The sequence below is a fragment of the Capra hircus genome, chromosome 21, assembly GCF_001704415.2.
Source record: "Capra hircus breed San Clemente chromosome 21, ASM170441v1, whole genome shotgun sequence".
NCBI lineage: Eukaryota > Metazoa > Chordata > Mammalia > Artiodactyla > Bovidae > Capra > Capra hircus.
The window spans coordinates 69,259,300-69,276,137 of NC_030828.1; positions in this window are offsets into that span (position 1 = coordinate 69,259,300).

Here is a 16,838-nt window from a genome sequence, read left to right on the forward strand (position 1 = left end):
AACAAATAACCACCAACCTGGAATTCGATACCCAACAAACACACTCTTCGAAAGTGCAAGCAAAATAAAGACTTGTAGGGCAAATGGAAATGAGACAATTCATCACCCACAGACATGAACTAAAAAAATATTAAGGCAGTGCTTTGGGAGAAAGAAAAGTCGTCTCTGACTGAAATATAAGAAACAAGTAAAGACCAACATTGAGGTAACTGTCAGGGTAAATATTAATGCTACAGTGATGATAACGCCGAAAATATATCTAAACTTTTAAAGGATAACAGTGACAAGGAGGAAACAGTCGTGTCAGGGAGGCAGTAAAAGTACTAAGCTAGCCTTCAATGTAAAACACAGGCTGTGTCTGCGAGTGTGCACCCACCAACCTGGCAGAGGAGCACAGAACTAGAGAAACACCTCCTCCTTCTAAAAGCAGGCAAGAGAAAAGAACACGGAACAGGAGGGACAAACAGAAAACACACAGCAACACGGTATCTACAGACGGAAACATCAAAGCTATCAACAGAGCAAATGTCCTCATTAAAAGACAAAAGCGCCACCCTGATTAAGATTAGAGCCACACACTGTTCCCAGAGGCACGTGTTAAGATGGAAGACCACAGACAGGGGAGAGTAAAAGATGCCCAGGCGAACAAGGGCAGAAACCTGACGCGGCAACATCACTGTCAGAGAGAGTCTAAGGTAAGAAGCATCACTAGCGATAAAGAGGAGCATCTCATGCTCACACGAGTTCAGTCTGCCAAGACGATGAGGATTCTAAATCTGAATGTCCCTAATAACATAACCTCAAAACATCAATACATAAAAACTGACAGAAATAGAAAAGCAGTCACAGCCAAGTTCATAATTGCAGTGGGAGACGTTAAAGACACATCTCTCGGGGAACTGGGCTCCCTGGGACGTCGTCACCTGCAGCCACGAAGTACCTGAAATGCAGCTGGCTCTACAATGAGATGTGCTGCAAGCCTGAAACACACACTGGATTTTAAAGACTTAGCATGAGAAAAGGAACGTAAAATATTTCATGAGGTTTTATCAGGCTGGTTACACACTGAAATGACAATATTTTTGGAATGTTAAAATAAAATATACTACGGGTAACTTCACCTACTTCTGCTTTACTCAGCGTGGCTACCGAAATCTGAATTATGATTGACAAATCTGATCTAACTGATACGCACGGAACACTGCATTCCCACTGATAGATATTATTTTCAAGAGCCCAAGGAACATATAACAAAATGAATATATATTGGGTCCTTAGGAAAGCTCAAATTATTTCAGAGGACTGAGATAATGCAGGGTATACTTACGGATTGCAATGGGCTGATGGCTTATGAGCCCTCAAACTTCACCCTGCACGTGGTGATGATACCAAGAGGCAGGGACTCTGGGAGGGCTCAGGTCAGGAGGGAATGGGCTGCCATGCTGCCAGGACAGGGAGAAGAAGCAGGCAGTCTAGGAACCAGGAAACAGGCCTCACCAGACGCGGCACCTGCTGGTGATCTTGGGACTTCCCCGGCTCCAGTACTGTAAGAAACAACTTTCTGTTGTTTATCAGCTGGTCTACGGTATTTATAACAGTAGCCCCAAAAGACCAAGATGGGGTACTTCATGGAATTAATAGAGATCAAAAAAGGGTCACTAGAAAAACCTCCCCAAACATTGGGAAGATAAATCACAGACTTCTTGTAGAATTTCATGAATAATAATTTTAAAAAGCACAATGTAAATAAGAAAATACTTTTACATAAAAGATAATGAAAATTTGGCTTATTCAAACTTGTGGGACCCAGCCAACTGTGTTTAGATGGTAACTTAAAGCCTTAAACACATATACTGGAAAAGAAGGAAGGCCAAAATCAATTGAGTCTCCACCCCAAAAAACCATTCAAAAAGCACAGCGAGTGAAACACAAGGTGGATGGAGGAAAAAGGAGCAGAAAATAAGGAAACATAGAGCAAATATAAATTGTTTTAAAACAAGCCAAAAGTTGGCTCTTTGAAAGGACTGATAAACCTGATAAACCCCTAAAGAGACTGATTGAGAAAAAGAGACAAATCACAAATCACCAGTATCAGGGATTTGTAAAAGGGGGGATAACACATCTTACAGAAAAGAAAGATATTATGAACCACAGTTCACTTACTAATAGGAGAGTCTACGGGCCTAGCAAAGGGGAAATGCTTTACCTAAATATACCCAAGAAGACATACAAAATCAGAAAATTTTATTTGCATGAAAAAAACAAAATCTGAAATTAAAAGCCTCCCCACAATGAAACCAGCTGGTTTTGTCAATCAGTTCTTCCAAAAATCTAGGGAAAACAACAGCAATCTCACAGGAACTCTCAGGGTAAACAAGGAACACTCTCCACCTTGTTTTCTAAGACTAGCATACTGCTACTGCTGCTAAGTCACTTCAGTCGTGTCCGACTCTGTGTGACCCCACAGACGGCAGCCCACCAGGCTCCCCTGTCCCTGGGATTCTCCAGGCAAGAACACTGGAGTGGGATGCCATTTCCATCTCCAATGCATGAAAGTGAAAAGTGAAAGGAAAGTCGATCAGTCCTGTCACACTCTTAGCCATCCCATGGACTGCAGCCCACCAGGCTCCTCTGTCCATGGGAGTTTCCAGGCAAGAGTACTGGAGTGGGTTGCCATTGCCTTCTCCATAGGGTTCTAAAATCAGGGCCTGGCACCTTATAGCTGGCAGGTGTGGGAACTCGGTTCATGTGCAGGCTGTACACACTCTTAATCACATGTGAGACCTGAAGCAACCCAGCCACTCTCCATTTTTCTTTTTCTGTTTTCCTCTGTTCCCCTTGCCGTTTGTGTTTAACAGATTCCCAGCATCGAGTGAGCAGCGTCAATGCAGCAATAATGTTTCCCCATTTAAGGCAGGAGCATGTAACACCAGCAGACTTCTCAATCACCCCTGGGTGCTGCATCACACAAAAAAGCAAAGAAACTCGACATTCCCGAGACAGAGCTGCCCGACGGCAGTGGGGACTATGGTCCCCCAGGTGTTCCAAGGGGACCCCCAGGGGCTAGGAGCCCACGCTGGGGCCCTCAGCTTGAGGCCACACTTGCCTTTCCACCATTCTGAAGGCCCTGGCAGAAGAAAGCCAGGCCATGGAAGGGGGTGGTGTGGGACTCAGGGCAGGACTGACTCGGGTCTGTGCTGGGCTCCACACCCAGTCACCTCCCTTGGAGTGTACAAAGTTCTTGGGATCATTCTGGGTTTCTGGCAAAAAGCAATGGAGCCAAAGTCACTTGGGATGGTTTTTAAGGAAAAACCTCACTGAAGATTCACTTAGCGCCAGCCTCGGCCCCTAATGAGATGCAGACTCCTGGTCATCCAAGGCTGTGCCCGCAGCCCACCAGGGCAAGAGGAGCCTTCTGGACACAGGCAGGTGTTCTTCCCCCACTTTGAATGAAGGCTGCACCCCCGTGGATGAACCCGGCTCACCCCTCCACTTCTCATGCTGAAGCCCCCGTAACTCCCCCGACCAGAGGATCCAGCCTCTCCCGGGGCCTCCGTGTCACGGCACAGGCCTTGTCCATGTGGCCCCAGCAGGCAGGGTGAGTCCTGTGCGGAGCCTCCCAGCTCGTTGGCCTCGCTGCCCACATCAGGGCCGTGCAGGAGCACTGTGGGTCCACTGAATGAGTGGATGAGGGCCCCTAACAATGACAGTGATGACGACGAGGAGGAAGAGGTGAAGGGGGCTGAGGTCTAAGTGTCAGTCCCTGATTCAGGCATCTGTGCGTATTAACTCATTTAACCTCAAGACAAGGTTGTGTGTCTGTGTGTGGGGGGCAGGGGCCGGTCCTGCCACTGTTCTCACCTTGGAGCCGGCAAGTTCACTCTCAGTGTCCAGGGGTGGCTGCAGCCACTGGCCACAGACTGAACAGCTTTAACACAAACTTATTTGCCCCCAGTTCTGGAGTCAGAAACCTGTGATCAAGGTGCGGGCAGGGCTCAGCTCCCTCCAGAGGCTCCAGGGGAGGGTCCCTCTGGCCTGGTCCAGCTCTTGGGGGACCCCAGGCCTCCCTGAGCTTGTGGCCACATCACCCCAACCTCTGTGTCCATCTGCACAAACCTTCTCCCCTGGGTGGCTCTGTGCCTCAGATCACTCCCTCTTCTCTTCCAAGCACACCTGCCATTGGATTTAGGGTCCACATGCCTCCCAGGTGATTTGGTACAGAGGTCAGTAATTTATTTCCATCTGAAGAGACCATTCATAGGAATAAGGTCACCTTTGCAGGCTGTGGAAGGATGGATGGCTTTCGGGGCCACCACTCAGCCCACTATATTTGTCATGAAGCCACCGGGCAGAGCCTCACTGGGCTTGGTGCAGGGAGCTTCGAAGAAGCAGGGCTCCAGGACTTCAGTCCTAAGGCTGCCTCAAGAAGACAGTTAGGATCAGGATATTTGGGCACAGGGAACAGATGAGCAGGGCTCCAAATTGCGCTGGTGGGCGTGGGGCTCACCTGCAGGGAGCCTGGAGCCTGACATGACAGCCCAGGGCTGGGGGACATAGCGCATGGGTTTGGGAATGGACACATCCAAGCACAGACGAGGGGAGGCAGGCATGGGCACTCAGGCCAGGGGAGCCCAGATCTTCCTGCTGCCCTCAAGGGGCAGGTCAGATGGGCCCAGGAGGGAGCCGCGGTTTAAATGACCGGGGTCACAGTCCTGGTCTGCCGCTGTGTTGTCTCCAGCAAGTGACTCAGCTTCTCTGAGACCATCTATTGCTCCTCTGCAAATCTTTGCCATACCTGACTTGCTTCAGAGTTGGGGGAGATCTTGGTGCTCTCAGCATCCCAGCCCAACCCCTTGGCTGGGGCTATGCCACCTGTCCACGACCTTGAAGCCACTAAGTCCACCCCTGCACAGACTCTCTTTGCAAAGAAGCTGGAAGCCGCTTCCCCTACCATAGGAAGCCCTGAGGCACCGAGACCCAAGAGGCAGCAACGCCTCTAGCCTGGGGGCTCCTGGGCGCAGGGTTGACCACATGGGGCACTGGGAATGACCATGGATGGCCCCATACGGCCAACCCCGTCTTTCCTGTTACAGCTCCCGTTTATTTCTATGCACTGTTCAGCCACATGCAAAGACCCAAAATATATTCCTCCGAGTCCGTGGAGATTTCTCTCGACGCTGGTCAAGAAGCAGTGCCCGGGCCACTTCCTGGGAAAACACGCCCCACTGTTTATGTAAGCGACAGGGTCCCTCCAAGAAAAACATCTGGCAGGATTGGGAAAGGGTCGTGGGACTTGGTGGACGTATGGGATGTCCTCGTTCTTACACATATAGGATGTTTTAAACCCTGGTGCCTGGCCTGACAGCAGTCTGCTCCCGGCAGGAAGAAACTAAAAGATGCTGGTCCCCTCCGCCAGCAGGACACCCCAGAGCAGTGGCTTCTGTCCGGACTGGCCCCTTGGGTGGGGAGTCTGGAGGCCACAGAACCTCAGGGGCCTCGAGCCTTGGCGTGGGCATGGGAAGGGCCAAGGGGCTCGGGGAGAGGACAGGGTCAGGGCCTTTGCAGTGGACCACCGCCAAATGCTGGACAAAGACAAGAAATAACAAATGTCATACCTTAAAGTTCCTAAAGAGCCAAGAAGGCCCAGAAGAGTGACCAGGACTGTGCCGTCTGAGGTGTGGGAGAGGAGGGGGAGGCTCGCCTAGCATAGACTGGACTGGTTTAAACCCCCACTCCTGGCTCAGCTCACATGAACAGCGACCTCACCACAGTTGTTCCCAGCACTTTCCTTTTAGAAGGAAGAAGGGAATCACAGAACAAGCAAAAATGTCCCCGTGGGGGATTCCTGGTGGTCGAGGATGCCAAGGGCCCCTCTTCGTCCCCACGGCTGCCTGAGCCGGCGTGTTAGACGTCACAGTCACCCATCTCCGCTGAAGGGCAGCCTCCTAGGTTGTAGGAAGGTTGGCCTCAATGAGGCCAAGCCTGGGGTCCTTAGCTCCCCCCAGAGGGCTCCCAGGCAGCACACCTCCCCAGCCCACCCTGACCCCACAGCTGCCGCCCACCCCAGAGGGCCCCGTCACTGCCATCAGGGAATTAGGGGTGCCATGTCTCAGGCATGAGGGTGGTGGGCATGCTTCCATGCCATCTTGTATGTGCACCCCAACTGGCTCATGGCCCAGCAGGAGCTGTGGGGAGCGTGTGTACATGGCAGGGACACACAGGACGGCTTCCAAGCACCGCTGGGCCAGGAATCCGCAGAGCCCCGGTGGGAAGCCTAGGTTGGACTTCTGACCACCACAGGGGACGGGTCAACTTCCCCACTGTGCCCTCGGCTTCCTCAGCTCTAAGGATAATACCTCCACTCGGAGGGCCTCTGATGCCAGGGCCGCTCTGTGGGAGAGGTCGTGTTCTCCTCGAATGTGTTCAAGGCACGTGATGGCTGGTCAGTCCCTAATGACCGGGTGCATTCTTGGCAGCCCTGGGTCCTGTCTGCTCTTCCTGTTGGCACCAGGGTCCCCCATGGGTGTGAGCTGAAAGGCTGGTTCCAGGCTGAGTCTGTCTGCTTAGGTGACGGACGTGCCCCCCCGGAAGGAGAGCATCTGGCATGGGGTGGGCCTCATCCCCTCCTTCTGATCAGCGCCAGGACCACCCTCCTTCCAGCTCCCGGAGTTGGAAGACAGGGGCCCTTTCTGGGTCACCTGAACGTGTCATCTCACAGGAGCCTTGGTTGAGCATATTTGCTGAGTGATCCATGGGGCCGGGGGCACAGTCCTGCTGAGTTCCTACTGTGTGCTGGCCAAGGATGCTCCTGACGTCCTTCCCCAACCTCTGGCAGCATCCTCGGGTTCATTTTAATACTCGTGAACAAGGGGGCAGGCTGGGACTGCCCTGGGGGCTGACCCTGACTCACTCACGCCTGCCTTCCACCTGGACGGCTCCCGAAGTGGACAGCAAAGTGCTCAGTCCCTGGGAAAGGGTCTGCAGGGAGGCATTTCTGAACCATGGTTCCTGCTGACCACGTCTGCACCGCCCAGGAGGAGCGGTCACATGGGGTGCTGGCATAGCATGCCTTCTACACATCCTGGACATGGTAGCCTTGACTGTCTCCAGTGAGCCAGGACCCAGAATGCAGTCTCTCAGGGAGATGGGGCTGCAGGACCGGCTGGGGCAGATTTACCCTAAGCTTCGTCATAGGGTCTGGCTCCTAAGCCCTGGCTTCTTGAAGGAAGAAAAGACATGTATTCATTCACAGTTCTGCTTTGATGATTGGTGGGTAGGTTACTCAGATCCACCCTCTCATAGAAAACAAAAACAATCAAAAAGTGTCATGCCTTAAAGTTGCTGAAGACCTGAGAAGACCCAGAGGAGCAACTGCCCAAGAGGAGGAGTCCAACAGAAGACCCCTCTCTCCCCATGGAGCTGGACTCCCAGGAGACGACACTTTCAGGTGACCCAGAAAGGACCTCCCTCCTCCAGCCTCGGGAATGACAAGGAAGGTGGTTCTGGTGCCCAGCAGGAGAAGGAGCAGGTGAAGACCCCAGTGGGTGCAGGCATGTCAGCCCGTGACCTTAGATCTAGGCGACCCTATCCAGAACACCCTCAGATGAGTGGAGAATGCAAGTGCCAAGTCTTTCTGGATAAGGACACCTTCTTCCCAGGCTTGGGAACTGCCCCACGGGGTATGGAAGTGTGGTGGCCATTGCGGAAGAGCTCCAGGCACACCAGGATGAAAGACAGCTGGAGGAGAACCAGCAGAAGTGACCCCCTCAGCTTTGGGATTCTGAGAGGATTTGATGGGTAATAAATCTAATAAATCAGCTAAGCTCATCTCATTTAGCGAAATGAACCTCAAGATAGAAAGGTCCTGCAAAGGACAGGAAACCATTAAAGAAAATGACACAGCCAACTTGGAAAAGAACCAAACAGAACGAGCAGAAATAAAAGAGTGTCATAACGAGAAGCAAAAATACAACAGACGCGTTGGAAGACACTTGGCCTCTTCAGGAAAAGGAGACACGTGGCCACACAGCAGGGGCATGCTGATAATGTATGCAGCCCCCTGCCCAACCCCCTGCTCTCCAGGAAGAAACCCTCATCTGTAGCTGCATCATTTGCCAATTTCTGATGTGTAAATACTCCTGCTGTGGCCTGTTTCATGTACCAAAGGGTTAACACCTGGCTGGCAGAATTCCCGATGAGCCAGAGAGAGCTGACTCTGGCACACAACCGGTCTAGAGACATGGGAGGACATCAAAACCGCAACCAGAGGGGCACAGATTTCAGCCCGACTACCTAGGACCAGGGAAGAGCCGTTCCTGGGGAAGTCTTAAAACATGTCCAGAATTCACTTGATAACTTTGCCATTTCCTTCCCAGTTTAGAACAAGTACGCTTCCACAAAACCAAGAGAGGCCCAGAGGGAGCCAGGTGGGGTGTAGAAAAGCCTCAGCACTTAAGACTCAAGAGACATAAAAACTTTACAGCCAAAGAAATGAATGTGCAATGGTGGAATTATGAATAGAGACATGAATAGCTTCGAGACTAGACAATGGCCCCTGACACCTTACTGAAGGAGAGGCTCATGGCATAGGCACTAAGCCTGGGGGTAGGAGTGAGATGGAGGCTGAAGACCACATTTTGTTGTTGTTCAGTCACTAAGTCACGTCCGACTCTTTGAGATCCCACGGACTGCAACACACCAGGCTTCCCTGTCCTTCACCACCTCCCAGAGCTTACTCAGACTCATGTCCATTGACTCCATGATGCCATCAAACCATCTCATCCTCTGATGCCCCCTTTTCCTCCTGCCCTCAATCTTTCCCAGCATCAGGGTCTTTTCCAATGAGTCAGCTCTTCACACGGGTTGGCCAAAGTATTGGAGCTTCAGCTTCAGCATCAGTCCTTCCAATGAATATTCAGGGCTGATTTCCTTTAGGATTGACTGGTTTGATGTCCTTGCAGTCCAAGGGACTCTTAAGAGTCTTCTCCAACTCCACAGTTCAAAAGCATCAATTCTTTGGCACTCAGCCCTCCCGACAGTCCAGTTCTCACGGTTCAGGGCAAAGAGTCTGACGTGAGAACCCAGCACCCACGTTCAACTGCCCCTGTCGGGCCCAGTGGCCTTGATCTCCTTGCCCCACCTCTCAGAGCCTCAGTTCCTTTCTTTGATAAAGGGATCTGACCCTTTTACCACAAGCCAGGTCAGGATGCCCACAGAAGGTGGGGTGGGGATGGGGCTTTGCATCCAGGCTGACAAGTCCCTGAGAACATCTGTTGCTGCATTATCCTTACATACAGAGTTGTTGAAACTAGACCTGATGTGCCTCTAAGTCGGGAACCCCCAGCCCAATGTCCAGGCTATGAGGAGGGACCCCCACCCCCCAACTCTATGCTCATCACCACACTTAGCCAAGTCTGGAAACTGTCTCAGACACCAGCTCATGACCACAAAGCCTCAGCTGGAAACTGCAAGAAACATGCCCCTCTCCCCTGTCCTGTGTCCGTTGCAACCCTGCCCAGCAGATGAAACCCCTCCATTCTAAGGTGGAAAAACCAAGGTCCCGAATAGGGAAGCCACTTGCCTGAGGCTGCTCAGCCTCCAGGAAGTGGCTGGGCTGGGTCTGGACCTGCACACATGGCCACACGGGCTGTGTGGGGTCTGAGCCTCTCTGGGAGCTGAGGTCCCTTTACCGCCTGACCAGCCATCCCGGAGTCTGGTGTGGAGGTGGCTCCCATCCTCCCGCAGGCAGTTGCTAGCTTGCTTTTCAAAAAGCAATATCCACAAAGACGGGAAACAGATACCGCCCCGGCCCACACCAGCTCCGGGAAGGAATGAGGAGAAACTACACCCCCCAGCCCTAGGGTGCGGTGGCGAGCCCTGAACGGCAGCTTGAAAGCAAACTGACCTTGTAGGGTTCACATGTCTGAGGCCTTAACAATTCTGCCAAATCCAGAGTCAAGTTCAACATCAGGGAGGCGTGGGCTTCGGTCACCCCCAGTACACAGCCGGGATTTTCTTGTGTGGCCTTTTCGGCAATTACCAGTGGACATAAATAACGCCCTGGCTTTGAGTTTGCAGTTGAAAAATGCTGATGGGTTTCAGCTACAAGGAAACATGTTGGCCCACAAGCTGCTCTTGTCCATTTCCTGGGAACCCTGGCCGCTAACCCCACAGCCATCCGAGGGACAGAGCAGTGGGGGATGGGCGGAAGAGGCACTCCTGCAGAAGGCAGGCCTGGGCCACCTGCCTCCAGGACCTTTTCCTACCATTTCCATCCTGTCTGCTGTCCCAGGGGTCTCTGACATGACACCCTTCCTGGACCCTCATGTGTGAAACTGACTTTGGGGGTCGTCTCTGGATCAAGGGGCCTGATTTGACAATGAGGGCCCCTCTTGTGGGTGGCTGGGGAAGCAATTTTTAAGCTGAGGTCCTCTGGGCCCATGGTGCCTGGCGGAGGGTTGAGGGGCAAGTGGGTCACCTGTGCTCACAGCCAGTTGGCCAGGCTCAGCCTCCATCCATCCTATACGCAAAGTTATGAGCACGTTTCTTCCAGACCCACCACTTCCCCCTCCACTGGGTTCCTGACCCAGGCACCCAGTGTTGTGTATGGGTCTCTGTCTGGGGTACATCTGGGGCATTGGACAGGGGATTGGGGACTTGCATAGACACTGGAGGGCGGTGGACTTCCTTGGGGAAGTTTCTGACAGTTCCTGGGAAACAGGCCTGCACGCTCCTCGCACCTCTAAGCATGGACCTGGGTCAGCTGTTTATACACCCTGGGAGCAGGTGAGAAGTGCATTGTGGGGCACTCCTAGACCTGCTAAAAGTCAGAACCTGCATCTTGACGACCTCAGCGGCTTCCGTGCACACCTCGGAACCTGCACTGAGGCAGCCAGGCCAAGGCTTGGTCCCCACCAGACCACCTGCCCTGCTCAGCTCTCCAACCACACGCCATGCCTCCCCCACCCATGGCTGTACTCGAGGGGTCCTGCGTGAGCTCCACCCACTCCTGGGATAACTGCTCGTGTGTAAAGGCTCAGCTTTGTGGTGGGGTGAATGGTGCCCTCCAAAAGAGACACCCACATCCCAACTCCCCATATTTGCCAGGGGGCCTTTATTCATAAATGGGGTCATTGCAGATGAAATCAAGTTAGATAAGGTTACAGTGGATTAGGTGGGCCTTATGCAGAATGATGGGTGTCTTTATAAGAAGAGGAGAGACACACAGAGAGGAGGAGGCCATGTGAGGAGGAAGCGGAGGCTGGGGGGATGTGGCCACAAACCCAAGAACACCTGGAGCCCCAGAAATGGGAAGAGCTGGGAGTGACGCTCCTCCAGAGCCAGGTCAAGGGGCCCGGTCATGCTGACCCTTGACTTTAGACTTCTGGCCCCCAGAACTGGGAGAGAATCGATTACTATTGTTTTAAGCCTCCCCGCCACCCCAGTTTGTGGTCGTCGGTATCAGAAGCCCCACCTGGGACACTCAATGTTCTGTGTCCCTAAGATCCACCGATCGACCGCTACCTCAGCCAGGCCAGTCTGCCCCCGGTCATCACGGGATGTCTTCTCAACAATAAACCTCCTGACTCGGGAGAAAGGCTCGCGCTGCACACAGGGGCCCCATCTGTGTGCGGCTCAAAGCGCATGTTGCCTCGAGGCGGCTCAGCCTCACACACCTGCTGGCCCAGGGGGAGCAAAGGGGGTCACACACCTCTGAGCCCCTGTGCCCTCCACACCCTGCCCAGTCATAACTGCAGACGACCGGGCCAGCAGACATTTCAGAAGGGCAGACTTGCTTATCTGCCCCCATTGCTCTTGCTTCACTGTCCTTTTGCATCCCCCCACCCCTGCTTCTGGGCTTCCCTTGGGCCTCCCTTGGAGCTCAGCGGGTAAAGAATCTGCCTGCAATGCAGGAGACCTGGGTTTGGTCCCTGCGTTGGGAACATCCTTGGTGAAGGGAAAGGCTACCCACTCCAGGATTCTGGCCTGGAGAATTTCATCGACTGTATAGCCCATGGGGTCGCCAAGAGTTAGACATGACTGAGCAACTTTCATTTCCTTCATCCTTGCTCCTGGTCCAGCCTGTCCAGCTGGCCCTCATGTTTGGGCCCGGGGGACACTGATGACATCTGGGGACATTTTCAGTTGCATTTATGAATGCTGCAAGATAGTAAATGCCAACAACACCAAGGCGGAGAAATCCCACTTTAAGACTCTTCATCTTTTGGGGGTCATTGCTTGAGTATCCAATGGAGTCCATGGATTTCTTTCTCCCTGGGGAAGCACGCAGAAGCCCCAGTTTGGTTTCACAGTGGGCTTGGTAGTGTGGCTGGGCTCTCTCCGAGGCTATCTTGTTCCCCAAACCTTCTCACTTCTTGTAATCAGAGCACACCCGGAAATGAGTCTTCCCTGACATCTCTCCGCTAATCAGGCTGGTGTGGACCCGCACACACCCCGCACGCTGCCTGTGCCCAGTGGCCCATGAATAGACTCTGGTCTCGAGCAGGGGCAGGCAACAGGCTTCCAGGGGCCTGACTCATCTCAGGGGAAAGCTCAGGGGCCATGGAAAAGTCGGGAACCATCTGAGACACCACAGGAAGATGGCTCATGCTCAGCTCCAGCTTTTTGAAATCTTGAACCATTTAGTTCATGCCAATAACAGTTTCACCTAAAAAGGGCCCAATCAGAGACTTCCCTGGTGGTCCAGCGGTTAACACTCTGCCTTCCAATGCAGGGAGTGTGGGGTCAATCCCTGGTTGGGGAACTAAGATCACCGCATGCCTCGAGGTGTGGCCCCCCAATTTTTTTTTAAAAGTCCACTCAACTGCTGAAAAATTTTAAGGCTATAGAACCAAATTATCACTTATATTTGGGTCACCATGACCTTGTGATTTGTTTTAATAATAAGAAATACATTTTTGGTCTTTGCCCCCGGTCCTGGCACAGAGCTCCTAAAACTCTGGCAATTACCGAAGTGGGGAGAGCAGTCAAGGTGTCTCTTGTTAGGTGAATGAGATGACTTTTCAGAAGTGCCTCCTTTCCAAAGGGGGGTGCTGCTTGCCAGGGTAACTAAGCACATGGTTAATGATTGGAATTTCCGGTCCCTCCCCTGCCCCCCTCCTCCCCTGACCATGTCTGGGAAAGCCAGAAGGGCTTCTGTTTGAAGCAATCACTAACAGCCACTGATTTAATCAATTGTGCTTCTGTGATGACCCCTCCATAAAAATCCCCAAACAGGGTCTGGACAGCTTCTGGGTTGAGGAACACATGCAGATTTGGGAAAAGTGAGGCTCGGAGAGCGTGAAGTTCCGTGCCTCCCCCACACACACCCTGTCCTATGTGTCCTCCTCCATCTGCTGTTCCTGAGTTTATTATCTTTTACAATAAGGCTGTGATCTACTAGGCAACATGTTTCTCTGAGTTCCGTGACCACTCAAAAAATTAATAGACCCCAAAGTCATTAGAACCTCTGAACGGTTAGCCAGTGGGTCAGAGCGCAGGTGACAATCTGGGCTTGCAAATGATGGCTGGAGTCGGGGGAGAGTCTTGTAGGGCTGGGCCTTTAACCTGTGGGGTCTGGAACTACCCCCAGATAGGCAGGGTCCACATGAGTTAAGTTGCAGGACCCCCAGATGCTGGCACAGAAGTGCTGGGTGATGCCGGGGAAACAACGCATGCATGTTGGAACTGGAAGAAGCCTCGTCACTTAGTACAACTCAGTCTTTCCTGGAGGCCATAACCAATGTCTTTATGCTTGATGTTTATTTCAAAGTCAGAAGTTTTAAAGAAGATATGTGTGGCGAAGGATTTAACTGGACTTGGAAAGGCTCTTCTTTCTCCTTTGTGAGCACGGCCATTCCATTATCATGTGAGCAATAATGATACATGACTGAATATTCACATCACCAGTGAGAACATCCCAAGTGCCAGACTCTAAGTGAAGTACTTTAGAATAACCCAGTGATGTAATGAGTTGTTTCCCAGACGGTTCAGCAGAAAAGAACCCGCCAGCCAATGCAGATTTTGAGATGTTGAAATGCAGGAGACCTGGGTTCAGTCCCTGGGTGGGGAAGATCCCCTGGAGGAGGAAATGGCAATCCATTTCAATATTCTTGCCTGAAAAATTCCACGGATAGAGGATCTTGGGCGCTACAGGCCACAGGGCAGCAAAGAGTTGGACACGCATGAGCACCTGAACATGCACACAGTCGTGCAAATACTGTTGGTTCTCTGTTTGACAAATGGTGAGACTTCACTGCTGTTGTTGTTCAGTCATCCGATTTTGTCTGATTCTTTGCGACCCCATGGACTATACACTCCAAGGAATTGTCTAGGCCAGAATACTGGAGTGGGTAGTGTTTCCCTTCTCCAGGGGATTTTTCTGATTCCCCGCATATTGTAAGAGTCAACTTGAGAATTCTTGTTTTTTATTTCATTTCAAATAGCCTTTGGGTATCTGAAAGGACAGTGTAGGTACTTTCAAGATGTCTTCTGCAAAACAAAGCCCTTTTGGCAAACGTGGTCATGATCTCCACGTCGGCATTGCTGTGGTAAGTGTCGCATCTCAGCCAGAAGCCAGATCCTAAGCCCTTCCTCTGGCAGAAACAAAGTCACAAAATAAGCCAAGAAAGGGAGCTGGAAAAACAAACCACACCAACAACCAGAAACTCATCCCTCATGAGACAAAGCTAGAGAAAAACCCAACATCCTTGTGGCCCCAAAACCCTCTTGGCAATGAATGTTCAGTAAGGAAGAGATGAAACATATCAAGTTCTAAGGAGAGGCAATGCCCATGGCCAGTGTAGTTTAGAGACGGCCTGACTGCTCAGATGTAGACACACACCAAAGTAAACACTTTGCAGACAGCAGTGATGGTCATCACCATAGTAACTGTTTACTCTGGTGACAACCTGCCCTGGGCACCACATAAGGGAACAGACCTGATTCTCTTCCTCTGCCCCCACACCATTCACTCATGAAGGCAGCTCAGGTGCTATCGAGCCCTGCCTGCCTGTCTGGCTCGTCCATGAGCTGTGACCACCTCCAGGGAAGGACTCCACCTTCTCTTCTCTCTACACCATGAACCTACACACAGGGGGCCTTCAGAACCTCAGGAGACTCACTCCACCCCCACTATAGCCAGAACCCTCCCCAGGCATTAAAACAGCTGTGGAGTCACTTTGGCCCAAGCGCTGGTTACGCATCCCTGCAACCTACTACAGCCTCTACAGTGTGAATAATCAGGTCCTTTATACACATATTCCCGGCTGTGAGATCCGAGCTTTGGATTCATCGTCAGCTCTGTCCCTCCCGTGGCAGCCGCAGACAAAGGAGCTCATGAGCTGAGTTTCAAGGGAGGCATTGAAAGGACAGCGATGGATGCAACCTGTTGCAAACTGAGGGAGGGTCCCTACATGTCTCAGAAAAGGCCTCTGGTGTGCAGGTGTGGAGGAGGGCTCCCACGGTGCAAAGGAAAGAGAGATACTCATGGGCAAAGGCTCATGGCCTCTCCTGTAGCAGCCACTTGGTAGCTCGTGAACAGTGGACAGCCAATGTGGTCACATGAGTGGGACTCTTATTCCCTCACAAAGCAAGAGAAAGGGGGTAGGGTATGGGAGTCCCCGGAGGGTGCTGGTGGGCGGATGAAGGGAGGTGTCCTTCCTCTCTTCAGTGCAAATTGCTTTTGTGAGTCTCAGAGCTTCCAGACGGCAGTTCCCAAGTCAGGTCCCCACAGTATCCAGTGTGGGCTGGGTGCCTTAGCCCCTGTCACATGGACGAGCCACACCATATGGCTTCCCTGAGTTCTAACAGCAGGATCTGGAGAGTTTGTCTAGGTACACACTTCCTTGCTGTAGCTGTGTTACCTGTTACCCGCTTCTCTGAGCCCCAGTTTTGTCCTCTAGAATAAAGACATCGATTGCTACCTTAGCAGGTTGCTACCTTAATCCTGTGAAGACTAATTAGGGTAATCCTACAATTAATAGCTGGCCTTAAGAGATATCAATGAATAGCTGGCCTTAAGAGATACTGGGCTTCCCTGATAGCTCAGCTGGTAAAGAATCCTCTTGCCATACAGGAGTCTCAGGTCTGATTCCTGGGTTGGGAATCCTGATCCTGATCCACTGCAGAAGGGACAGGCTACCCACTCCAGTATTCATGGGCTCCTCTTGTGGCTCAGCTGGTAAAGAATCTGCCTGCAATGCAGGAGACCTGGGTTCAATCCCTGGACTGGGAAGATCCCCTGGAGAAGGGAAAGGCTACCCACTCCAGTATTCTGGCCTGGAGAATTCCATGAACTGTATAGCCTATGGGGTCTCAAGAATCATACACGAATGAGGGACTTTCACTTCATTTTCAAGAGATATGACCTGAATCCAGATTAAACTGTTGTCTCCAAGTGTCATCTGGCATTTCTTCCCTGAAGCCTGCCAAAACCCACACAGCTGCATTTCCAGGGTCTCCACTTAGCCAGCTGGACAGAAAACCCAGCGTGGTTCAAACAAGCTGACAGACAAGCAGGAGAGGACTCACAGGCAGACCACTTCCCTCCGGTTTCAGGTGGAGCTCCGGGACCACAGCGGGAACCGGCGCTCTCAACCCCTGGGCTCAGCAACGCCCTCATTCTCAGGCCAGCAGCTCTGCCCTGATGGGCTCAGGAAGGTCACCAACTGTCCCAGGCTGACCTCACGCCCCTCCCACTGCCGGAGCCTGACCTCACCCAGCCCCACCCCTTCTGGCAGAAGGCGAGCTCCTCTTCCCTTGCTTCCAGCGAGAGGCCCGGCCCTGGGCCCCGATTGGTCACTGCACCAGTCCTGAGCCAATCACGGTGGCCAGGAGGG